We start from the raw sequence: 11,585 nt of genomic DNA, 5'->3' as shown, positions 1-11,585 counted from the left end.
AGCATCCAGGCAGGTTTTAACGGTGGTAACAGGTGTTTATTGTGAAGAGATACATACAGTCTGTGTCCTAACCCCCATAACTAAGCTGTGCCCTGCACCCATGCTAACTTAACTGTGTCTAACCTTCTGGCGTTACGGGCGCTAATGCTACGTCTAGGTGGTTCCCCAGCTGGTACAGCAGCAGTGCAGGCGGCCTGCTCTGACACCTACCCTGCGACAAGGGTCCCCGTTGGCGTGCGACTCCTGGGGCGACCTAGCCTCGATGGGCCCAGCTGCTGTTTGGGTGTCCCGAGTGGCGTGGTACCGCCCTGTTCTGCCTACTGCCCACCACGTGCACCAAGGACAGGAGGGGGGGGGGGGGTCCGAGGTGCTGTGCTGTTGCGGCGCCTTACCTGCGGGAGTCACGGGCACAGGCCAGATCACCTTCCCCTCCCTCAGGGTGCCCGATGACCCCTGGGTTACTCCATTGGACGGGGGTGCGAGCGGAGCCATCCCCTGAGGCCCCTCCTCCACCTGGCGCTGCCAGTCCTGGAGGTGAGGGGCGGAGGGGGGGGGCGAGGGGTGCGAGGGGGGTGAGGGGATAATGGGGGTGTGGGGGAGGGATTGAAGGGGGTGAGGGGGGTATAGAGGTTAGGGGGGTGGGGGGGGGGTGAGGTGGGGGGGGGGGGGTGCCCATACATGTGTCATAGGCAACCGATACTCAGCGAGGCCTCACTTGCTCGCCCGTGATCACATTGCACCATGGGCCCTCTGCTCAGGAACAGTGAGGGGCCACAGTTCTGCTGGTTCCCCTCTGGTCTTCTCCCGCTCCTGGTGGATGTGCGCGGCCTTCCCCTGGTGGTGGTGGGGGCGGGTAGGGGGCGGAAACACATACAATAACACCATTTGACAGCCTGACGCATGCAGCCCAGGGTTTGGGTAGATGGTGGCCTCAGTGGCGAGGGCACCAGGCCATGGCGGATGGCATGGATCCTGGCATGTGGGGCAGGGTGAGGGTTCGGCTGTCACCTGGAGGGGAGGGGCTGGGTTATGGGTGTGTAGGGGGAGGGGATAGTGCCAGGGGCATGGAGCAGCCAACTCACCTGGCCGCCCTGAGAAGGTCGTGAAGTTTCGTCCGGCATTGCATGCCAGTCCAGGCGACATTGCCACGGCGCTGAGCGCCTCTCCCACCTGTGCCCAGGCACAGCAGCGTCTGGCGGCCTTACTCCCAGGCCGGGGTATAGGGTCGTCCCTCTGTCCTCCACGGCGTCCACGATGGTGTCCAGCTCTGCATCCCTGACCCATTTCTCTGCTCTCCTTCCAGCCATCTTGTTGGCTGGGCAGTGTGTGTGTCTGGGGATGGGTTGTTTAAGTGTGGCTGCGGCGTGTGAGCCTCATGAATGACCCGACATATCTGCCACCATTTTGCAATAAGAAGTCTTACAACACCAGGTTAAAGTCCAACAGGTTTGTTTCAAACACTAGCTTTCGGAGCACTGCTCCTTCCTCAGGTGAATGAAGAGTTATGTTCCAGAAACATATATATAGACAAAGTCAAAGATGCCAGACAATGCTTAGAATGTGAGCATTTGCAGGTAATTAAATCTTTGCAGATGCAGAGATAGGGGTAACCCCAGGTTAAAGAGGTGTGAATTGTCTCAAGCCAGGACAGTTGGTAGGATTTTGCAAGCCCAGGCCAGATGGTGGGGGATGAATGTAATGCGACATGAATCCCAGGTTCCGGTTGAGGCCGCACTCATGTGTGTGGAACTTGGCCATAAGTTTCTGCTCGGCGATTCTGCGTTGTCGCGCGTCCTGAAGGCCGCCTTGCAGAACGCTTACCCGCAGATCAGAGGCTGAATGCCCTTGACTGCTGAAGTGTTCCCTGACTGGAAGGGAACATTCCTGCCGGGTGATTGCCGCGCGATGTCCGTTCATTTGTTGTCGCAGCGTCTGCATGGTCTCGCCAATGTACCACGCTTCGGGACATCCTTTCCTGCAGCGTATGCGGTAGACAACATTGGCAGAGTTGGCAACCATTTTACAAGGAATTGATTGTGTTCCAAGTGGCGATGGTGCTAGCCCATTTAAAGTAGCTGAATCGGTGCAGGCATTGCCCCGTTTTTTCTGATGTAAAACCGCACACGTCCTCAGCTGGCATCAACACTTAGCCTCAAAAATGGAGAATCCAGCCCAGGATCTACCCCCCCTGTTGGGAACACGCCGTCGAGGCCGCACTTACATCACTTCCTGCCCTGGTGAGCTCAGCTTGTCAGTATGGGTGGAGAATGGGCCGCCATTTTTAAATGAGGCTGCAATCTCTCAAACCCCCTTGAATTCCGCAACCGTGGGCTCCAGATCCCTCCAACACCCCATCTATCTTAGAGGGGGTCCTCAAGCTCCCCCTCACCCCACCTCTTAAGGGTAGGGCAGCCCCGGGGCCGATCCCTGGCATTGGCAACCTAGCATCTGGGCATCTTGGCAATATCAGCCTATCACCCTGGCATGCCCCTGCCAGCCTGGCATGTCCCCTCTTTGCTCTCCTAATTGCTTTCTTGTTACCCCCTGCTCTTTCTATGCTCTCCTGAGATCAGGTTGGGTCATCCAGCCCTTGGAAGTCCAGAGAGACCTGCCAAGGTCATCTCAGACAACAGGGCCTTCCAGTCAGCAGGCTGCCTCCAGTTCTGCTGTAGATATCAGGGCTGAACCTAGACGTAGTGTTAGGGTAAGAACAATTTGGAAATTCTGAATGTGCAATGGAAAACATATTTTGCATTTATTCTTCTCCAAGTCTCCAAGCTGAATGAATAATCAATGTAATGCAATGTCCTGTGTTCATTCAAGGGTCCAAAATGAACACCCCTGCCCACAACAGTTATCTCCCATCTTGTCCCTCATTTCCATGAAGCCTCATTCAATCTCATGACAGTAAATTGCCTTTAGTTCTACATCATTAACACCCCCTATAGGAAAATGATACCTGGACACATGTAACCCCTGTATTTGAGGCTCACATTATGTGACCTCATGAAAATTCTTCTTGAAAGGTTATTACTCATCCTGATTTGCTGCACTGAGGTCTGTTGATCCAAGCTGAATTGCACGTAATTGTGAGATTTACTGAAAAGGATATCAGTCACTTACCCTATGCAGTTGAGTGCTTCTTTTTGTGAGATTTGAACAGATCACCAGTGGAGTGCTTGAAGGATTTGCTGCATAAATCATTGAGTGCGATGGTAACCTTAAGAGTAAACAGGATTGGATGCCCTCCCAGCCCGTGAGATGTGAGATCCTCATGGAGAAAGTGGCAAATTTGAGGTTCCATAACCCGAGACAAGTTGAGGCATCTGTGGCACTGCCTTTTGCTCATCTCCATTTCTAAGCTGTACACTCTTCATCGTGTCAAATGTCTTTGTGGATTTGGTCCCTCCTCATCAGCATCTGGTTCTTCCTGGGGCCTTGCTGGTTCTTTTTCCTTGGGTGATTGTCATCCTTGAGTTGTGCCAAACTGCAATGGGCCCTTCTCTCCTGGTTTGCATCAAAGAAGGCAACGTGGCCCACAGCTTGCGTTCTCAACTTCTTGCTTCTGTGAACTGATACAATTCAGCAATCAATGGTAGTTCCCATTGTTTTGTCTTCCTGCATATGTAAGCAGCTATGCATTCCCCGGTCCTTAACCTACCCTCAGTCTGAACATTGTATACCAAGGCCATCCTTTGCAAGAAGATATCATCCGGGTGGATGACAGGTGGCTGATCTTTCTCCTCAGGGGTGACTGTGCATTCACAACAAGGGTGTTCATTAGGGTAAAAGGACCCAAGTACTCGTTGCCACAGTCTGCCTTGTGTTGATTGTCCTCTAGTGGCGATTACAACAACTATAGAGGTCCAGTCCTTGCATTTCTATCCTGACTATAAGCGTGGTGCCTTGAATGTCATGATGGGCAGCACAGTGATGCAATGGTTACCACTGCTGCCTCATGCCGCTGAGCTCCCAGGTTCGATCCCGACGCTGGGTCACTGTCCGTGTGGAGTTTGCACATTCTCCCCATGTTTGCGTGGGTCTCACCCCCACAACCCAAAAACAATGTGCGGGACAGGTGGATTGGCCACGCTAAATTGCCCCTTAATTTTATCTGGAGGGGGCCTACCCCTTTTCGTGCTGGCCAGCTGTAGGTCTCCGCCATGTTGCTCGGCGCCGGCGCGAAGGCAGCAACCATGTGGATGTGCCGGCAACCACGCGTATGCGCCAGCACGGAGATGGCTGTCGCGCGCATGTGTGGACCCACGGCGGCCGTGCAGGGCCGCCTTTCGGCGCCAGTGCAGCGCATTGCACCCTGGGGCCGTGCTGGCCCCCTGAAGACCGCTGTATTGCTGGGCCTGGAGGCCCATTGACGCCGGAGTACACCACTCCGGTGTTTACTTCACGCCGGCGTCAACACTTGTCCGGGATTTTGGAGAATCCCGGCCAGGTAGTTTTTTGAAGAATAAAGGAATAAAGGGTTATGGTGTTCGGGCGGGAAAGTGGAGCTGAGTCCACTAAAGATCAGCCATGATCGCATTGAATGGCGGAGCAGGCTCGAGGGGCCAGATGGCCTACTCCTGCTCCTAATTCTTATGTTCTTATGTGTCCGATCTTGTTGCAGCTTCTGATATAGGTTCTTAAAATCTCTGAGCAACACTCTTAATGGAAGTTGAAAGGGGCATCAACGTATCTCAAAGTTGTTGATCAACTGAAGCTCATCAGGTGCACATCATCTCAGGCGTCAGGGGTCAGGCAGTTCTTTAAAAAAAATACATTTAGAGTACCCAATTCTTTTTACATTCACATGCTGGGCAGCATGGTGATACAATGGTTAGCACTGTTGCCCCACGAGTCAGTGAGCGTCAGAGCTTGAGGGGGGGAGAAGAAAAGAGAGAGAAAGAGGAGGAGCCGGGGGAGGGGATCGCCAACAAGGCCGAGAAAAAGCCTGCCATTAAGCTGCAAAGCTCAGATGGAGTGATCTTTGAGGTGGATGTAGAAATAGCAAAGCAATCCATCACCATCAAAACCATGTTGGGACACCTAGGTATGGATGATGAAGGTGATGATGATCCAGTACCCCTCCCAAATGTGAATGTTGCTATTCTGAAAAACGTGATCACAGAGATGATCCTCCCCCACCAGAGGATGATGAAAACAAAGAAAGGTGAACTGACGTTTTACCTGTGTGGGATCAAGAGTTTCTGAAAGTTGACCAGGGTACACTCTTCGAATTAATTCTGGCTGCAAATTACCTTATCATCAAGGGCCTTCTAGATGTAACCTGCAAAACCGTGGCAAACATGATTAAAGGATAAACCCCTGAAGAAATTTGCAAAACATTCAACATCAAGAATGATTTTAGTGAGGAAGAAGAAGCACAGGTACGGAAGGAGAATCAATGGCGTGAAGAGAAATGATCCAGCGGAAAATGCAGCTCAATGGAAAATCACTGCCTGCACAATTTAATAATCGCTAACAGCCTGTGGGACTTTGAAATCTAGTGTCAAGATAACCATGCATAAACATTTGTGATAGTGTTAGTTTTGAGCTTAATGCTTGCTTCATGGAGGCCTATTCATTTTTTAGTGAGTTGAACCGTGTCTAGCATATTTATTACTTTACCGTGTCTCGAGTTTTCTCTTTTCATTGCTCACTAGAATTAAAGTTTTTTAAAATAAATTTAAAGTACCCAATTCATTTTTTCCAATTAAGGGGCAATTTAGCGTGGCCAATCCACCGAGCCTGCACATTTTTGGGCTGTGGGGGCGATACCCACGCAGACACAGGGAGAATGTACAAAATCCATACAGACAGTGACCCAGAGTCAGGATTGAACCCGGGTTCTTGGCGAGGTGAGCCAGCAGTGCTGACCACTGCGCCACCGTGCCGCCTTGACAGTTCTAATTATTCAGTGGTGGGGTATTGAATTTGAAGAGGAATTGTAATTATGATGATTTGGCCTTTTAATGAAGATTCATGAGATGCAAATGAATGCAAATGTAGTTCCTGACCTTGATCAACAGTAAACTTGACCCATCTTTAACCTACCATCAAAGCCAGGGGAACTAAGCTCCAAACTAATTTCCCACTGACGGGAAACTGATTTCTGTCTTTTCTACAAATGTGCCCCCACCCAACATGATACCCACCAGTGGTGGGGGTAGAAATTTCCACTCAAAAGTACTTATTCGACTGCAGAACATTTTGTGTGGCCGTGACATCCCAGATATGAACCTTCTTTCAATCCTTGAGATTGTGAAAGGCACCAGATTAATGCAAGTCCTTTCCTTCAAAATGACTTTGTAAAATCACACTACCCCCAGGGAAGTGAATGGCCATCCAAGAGTATCAATCTGAAATTTCCCTGTGATCCCTCAAAGACGATTAAGGAAAAATCTGGGAAGTTGCCCTGATATTACAACCTACATTATTGTAGAATGAGTTTTTGTATAATGGCCCAAAGGCAGAGTAGAGTGCAGGTCCCAGGTCAGGGCCAAGGTTGCAGCATGGGTAGAAAAAGGCTTTTGAAAAAAAATTCAACTCTTTTGAGGTCTCAAAGTTAAAAGAGGGCGTGGGATTCTCTGTTAGCCAACGCCGAAATTGGGGCGTGTGATCGGGTGGCGAATAGCCCCCGACATCGAAATCGCGACAGAGGTCAGCTTGACGCTGAATCGCGTTGCTCTGCCACCTCGAAAATGGTGTCAATGCGATGCACACTGTGCGTAGTTGAAACACCGTTTGCATATCATTAGTGGGCCCACCCGCGATTCTCCATCTCCAATGGGCTGAGTTCCAGAAGGCGCGGCCCAAGTTTGCTCTCACAGAACCTGGAGTGGTTGCTGCTGAGAGAGAGGGGGCGTACGGACAGTGTCCAATACCGCCATACTTCACCAGTAGTCGTGCTGCTGGCCGAGAAGTTTCTGCCAGGGCTGGGGGGAGCAGTGGGGGAGGGGGGAGCGAGCAGGAGGTGGGCTGTGGGGTCAGAATAGATAGGAACACACCATTACCGCAGCCGGCAAGGTAACCATGCAGCTGTGCATGCAAGTGACAGCCCGCTTTAAACATGGTGCCCCCCCCCCCCCCTCCCCCGGGCACCCTCTGGGTGCCCTCTGACCCTAGCTGACTCATCAGCTGTATGGGTGCTCCAGCACAACCTGTCCCATCTTTTCGGCCCCGATCAGTGTGTGTGTGGGGGGGGGGGTGTATTGTTGAAGTGTGGCTGCAGCTTGTCAACACTGCGGGTGTCCATCACGGACCCGGCGATTCACACACTTTCTCGTGGGTTCCGATGATGTTCCACGCGGCGCTGGTGATGACGCGAAAGTCCATGGATGGGCCGAGTCACGGATGGCGTGGGGCACGTGTCCTCTCAATTTTCAATGACCTCATGTGGCTGCTGAGGACTGTGTGCCGCACCACCGCAGTCGGGGGGTTGGGGGGGGGGGGGGTGTTCCGCTGGCATGGGGTGCTTCTGCCGGGGCTGGGGGGGCCTGCTGGGGGATGGTCCAGGGGTGGCGAGGAGGGTTACAGGGAGGCAGTTTTTGGCAGGCCGCCGCCGTGTGCATGCGCTGCTACGGACCCGGCAATTCTGTGGCGTGTCGGCAGGTAAAGCGGGGAGCTTTATGTGGAGTGGCTGCGAGCCCCCCCACCGGTTGGAGCATCGGTGCGAGGGCGGCGCCGCCTTTTTGGTTGTAAGACCAGATGGATCCTGAGGACATAGCCGCATAATCGGAGAATCCAGCCCTCAAACGCAGAAACGGAGAATAGGGTCTAGGATTTTTTTCTACATTTGATAACAATCATCTTTATTAGTGTCGCAAGTAGGCTTACATTAACAATGCAATGAAGTTACTGTGAAAATCCCCTACTCGCCACACTATTCGTGCCTATCTAATTTAGTGGCATTTTTTGAGGACATTACCAGTGCAGTAGATAACGGGGAGCCAATGGATGTGGTATATCTGGATCTCCAGAAAGCCTTTGACAAGGTGGCCCTGGCATTAAGGGTAAAGTAGTAACATGGATAGAGGATTGGTTAATTAATAGAAAGCAAAGAGTGGGGATTAATGGGTGTTTTTCTGGTTGGCAATCAGTAGCTAGTGGTGTCCCTCAGGGATCTGTGTTGGGCCCACAATTGTTCACAATTTACATAGATGATTTGGAGTTGGGGACCAAGGGCAAGGTGTCCAAGTTTGCAGATGACACTAAGATGAATGGTAAAGCGAAAAGTGCAGAGGATACTGGAAGTCTGCAGAGGGATTTGGATAGGTTAAGTGAATGGGCTAGGGTCTGGCAGATGGAATACAATGTTGACAAATGTGAGGTTATCCATTTTGGTAGGAATAACAGCAAACGGGATTATTATTTAAACGATAGAATATTAAAGCATGCTGCTGTGCAGAGAGACCTGGGTGTGCCAGTGCATGAGTCACAGAAAGTTGGTTTACAGGTGCAACAGGTGATTAAGAAGGCAAATGGAATTTTGTCCTTCATTGCTAGAGGGCTGGAGTTTAAGACTAGGGAGGTTATGTTGCAATTGTAAAAGGTGTTAGTGAGGCCACACCTGGAGTATTGTGTTCAGTTTTGGTCTCCTAACTTGAGAAAGGACGTACTGGCACTGGAGGGTGGGCAGAGGAGATTCACGAGGTTAATCCCAGAGTTGAAGGGGTTGGATTATGAGGAGAAGTTGAGTAGACTGGGACTGTACTCGTTGGAATTTAGAAGGATGAGGGGGGATCTTATAGAAACATTTAAAATTATGAAGAGAATAGATAGGATAGATGCGGGCAGGTTGTTTCCACTGGGTTGTGAATCTATGGAATTCCTTGCCCAGTGAAGCAGTTAAGGCTCCTTCATTAAATGTTTTTAAGGTAAAGATAGATAGTTTTTAGAAGAATAAAGAGATTAAGGGTTATGGTGTTCGGGCCGGAAAGTGGAGCTGAGTCCACAAAAGATCAGCCATGATCTAATTGAATGAGGGAGCAGGCTCGTGGGGCCAGATGGTCTACTTCTGCTCCTAGTTCTTATGTTCTTATGTTCTACTGAACAAGAATTCAGAATGTCCTATTCAACTAACCAGCATGTCTTTTGGGGCTTGTGGGAGGAAACCGGAACAACTGGAGGAAACACACGCAGACACGGGAGGACATGCAGACTCTGGACTGACAGTGACCCAAGTTGGGAATCGAACCTGGGACCCTGGAGCTGTGAGGCCTCGAGTGAGAATCTGAACTGATATCCCTGGTGGTTTCAACAATATCAGCTTGCACTCTGCTAGCATCTTTCACATGGGAAATTGCCCAAAGGCACTTGAACAGGAGCACTATTAAACAAAATTTGACACCGAGACTCATAAGACACTATTAAGAACAAAAACCCCCCCGACCTGACCCCCCCCCCCGACCCGACCCCCCCGACCCGACCCGACCCCCCCGACCCGACCCGACCCCCCCCCGACCCGACCGGACCCGACCCCCCCCCGACCCGACCCCCCCCGACCCGAACCCCCTGACCAGAACCCCCCGACCCCCCCCCGACACGACCCGACCCCCCCGCCCCGACCCGACCCCCCCGCCCCGACCCGACCCCCCCGCCCAGACCCGACCCCCCCCGCCCCGACCCGACCCCCCCCGACCTGACCCGACCCCCCCCGACCCGACCCGACCCGACCCCCCCGACCCGACCCGACCACCCCCGACCGACCCGACCCCCCCCGACCCGAGCCGACCCCCCCCGACCCGACCCGACCCCCCTGACCCGACCCCCCCGACCCGCCCCCCCGACCCGACCCCCCCCGACCCGACCCGACCCCCCCCGCCCCGACCCGACCCCCCCGCCCCGACACCGACCCCCACCGCCCCGACCCGACCCCCCCGCCCCGACCCGATCCCCCCGCCCCGACCCCTACCCCCCCGCCCCAACCCCTCCCGCCCCGACCCGACCCCCCCGCCCCGACCCCCCCCCGCCCCGACCCGACCCCCCCCGACCCGACCCAACCCCCCCCCGCCCCGACCCGACCCCCCCGCCCGACCCGACCCCCCCGCCCTGACCCGACCCACCCGACCCGACCCGACCCCTCGACCCCCCGAGCCGACCCGACCCCCCCCGACCCGACCCGACCCCCCCCCACCCGACCTACCCCCCCCCCCGACCACCCAACCCTACCCCCCCGACCCTACACCCCCAGACCCACCCCCCCCACCCGACCCCCCGACCCACCCCCCCCACCACGACCCCCCCGCCCCGACCCTACCCCCCGCCCCGAACCCCCCCCCCTGACCTCCCCGACCCACCCGACCCCCCCCGCCCCACCCCCCCTCCCGACCCAAACCCCCCCCCCCGACCACCCCCCTCGCCCCGACCCGACCCCCCCGACCTGACCCCCCCCCCGACACCACTACACCCCCCTACCCCCCCGCCCCGACCCGACCCCCCCCCCGCCGACCCTACACCCCCCCGCCCCTACCCGACACCCCTCGCCCCCGACCCCTACCCCCCCGACCCGACCCTACCCCCCCGATCCGACCCGACCACCCCCGACCCGAGCCGACCCCCCCCCCGCCCTACCCCCCGCCCGAGCCCCCCCCCGACCCGACCCACCCCCCCGACCCGACCCCCCCTACCCCCCCCCCCGACCCGACCACCCCGCCCCGACCCACCCCCCCGACCCGCCCCCCCCCCCACCCCCCCGCCCCACCCGACCACCCCCCCCCCCCCCACCCCCCGCCCCGCCCGACACCCCTCGCCCCGACCCACCCCCCCCGACCTGACCCGATCCCCCCGACCCAACCCGACCCCCCCGATCCGACCCGAACACCCCCGACCCGAGCCGACCCCCCCCGACCCCCCCCCCCGACCCGAGCCGACCCCCCCCGACCCACCCGACCCCCCCCGACCCGACCCCCCGACCCGACCCCCCCGCCCCGACCCCCCCGCCCCGACCCGACCCCCCCCGCCCCGACCCCCCCCCTGACCCCCCCGACCCCCCCCGACACCCCCCGCCCGACTCCCCCGCCTCGACCCGACACCCCCGACCCGACCCGACCCCCCCCGACCCGACCCCCCCGACCCCCCCGACACCACCCCCCCCCCCGACCCGACCCCCCCGACCTGCCCCCCCCAACCTGACCCCCCCCGACCCGACCCGACCCCCCCGACCCCCCCCCCGACCCGACCACCCGACCCCCCCCTACCCGACCCCCCCCGACCCGAACCACCCCCGACTACCCCCCCGACCCCACCGACCCCCCCCCCCCCACTACCCCCCCGCCCGACCCCCTCCTCGACCCGACACACCCCCCGACCCGACCCTACCCCCCCACCCTACCCCCCAACCCGACACCCCCCGACCCGACCCGACCCCCCACCTACCCGACCCCCCCGACCCCTACCCGACCCCCCCGACCCGGCCCGACCCCCCCCGACCCACCCCCCCTACCCACCCCCCGACCCCCCCGACCCGACCCTACCCCCACACCCACCCACCCCTACCCACCCACACCCCACCGACCCCCACCCCTGACCCACCCACCACCCACCCTACCCCCCTGACCCGACCCTACCCCCCGGACCGCCCCCGACCC

At 56.9% G+C, this 11,585-nt stretch overlaps 1 pseudogene; it reads left to right on the top strand.

The window, feature by feature from the left end:
• Positions 1-4,830: 4,830 nt before the first annotated feature.
• LOC119968672 lies at positions 4,831-5,420 on the top strand (annotated as a pseudogene).
• Positions 5,421-11,585: the final 6,165 nt, after the last annotated feature.

Source organism: Scyliorhinus canicula, chromosome 7 (genome assembly GCF_902713615.1).
Source record: "Scyliorhinus canicula chromosome 7, sScyCan1.1, whole genome shotgun sequence".
Lineage (NCBI taxonomy): Eukaryota > Metazoa > Chordata > Chondrichthyes > Carcharhiniformes > Scyliorhinidae > Scyliorhinus > Scyliorhinus canicula.
This window is presented reverse-complemented; position numbering and strand designations above follow the sequence as displayed.